Below are 1,113 nucleotides of genomic sequence, written 5' to 3'. Positions count from 1 at the left end.
AGTGAACATCTACAACCGATTATCTTTAGGAGTCCCCCCAATACAAGATGGCCACCACAGCTAATCAACATTAGCCAACACAAATGGCTGTACGTCAGTTTGTGTTGCAGATTTCAGCTGATCACATGACGTACTTGAAGCGCTAACAGATCATTCAAGACTGAACATAAACTACAAAATTGATAAAAGTGGCTTTGACTCCGTTCCTCTCATTGTAAAAGGATCTGAGTCCAAATCGCCGGCATGAACGTCGATGGCTGATGTTAATTTCTTCAAGAAAGACTCGTCTTTAATTAAACTTGCTTAGGTTATAAATAGGTTATAACAATATTTGATTGACTTGATGCTGGGTAGTTAAATAATAAAGTTTTCTAATATAATAATAATAATGTTGATAAAAAGAGCAGGGACTACTCATAAAATCTGCCTGATGGACAAACCTTGTATTTTATTTGCAAGAAAAAAAGCACAAAAGTTTATTTTACGAAGTAACAGTAGTTCAAACAAACCTTCATTTATTTAATTTATGCTTTATAAAGATTTATACTTGATGACATTTCAAAATAGTAACAAACAGATGAATAAAATAAAGATGAATAAATTGTTAAAGGCTGTTTGACAACAAAAGATCCTCACAGGTCTTCAGTAATCAGTGGTCCTGCATGTTCTAGATGTTCCTCTGCATCACCTGCTTTAAATGATTAACGGGGCTGTGCTGACCTTCTTATCATCCACAGGATGTGATTCAATCGTTAGAATCAGGACAGCATCTGTTTCAGGGGCAACAGTTTGTTTCCAGAGGGCTAAATGAACATATTTAAAGCAATCAAAGAGAATCAAGAAAAAACTTTTCTTTAAGACGGATCATCTTGAAAACTATTGTCAGGTATTTTCTTGTTGTAGCAAAGTTAAAATGGATAATACCTTCAGGGATGTTCATTCAACATTTATCTGTACAGGTTAGTGTCATTAAGCCTCGAGGACTCATTTAGACATCTTCTCTGTAAACTGGCTCTTGTGACAATAAAAAGGAACCACATGTTTGCCTTTTGGAGTCTTTAAAGTTCTCTAAGATTCACACACACACACACACACATACAAAGTACACACATA

The sequence above is a fragment of the Nematolebias whitei genome, chromosome 20 (assembly GCF_014905685.2).
Source record: "Nematolebias whitei isolate Nwh7 chromosome 20, NemWhi1, whole genome shotgun sequence".
Taxonomy (NCBI): Eukaryota; Metazoa; Chordata; class Actinopteri; order Cyprinodontiformes; family Rivulidae; genus Nematolebias; species Nematolebias whitei.
The sequence above is the reverse complement of the archived record's forward strand: the minus strand, read 5'-3'. Positions refer to the sequence as shown.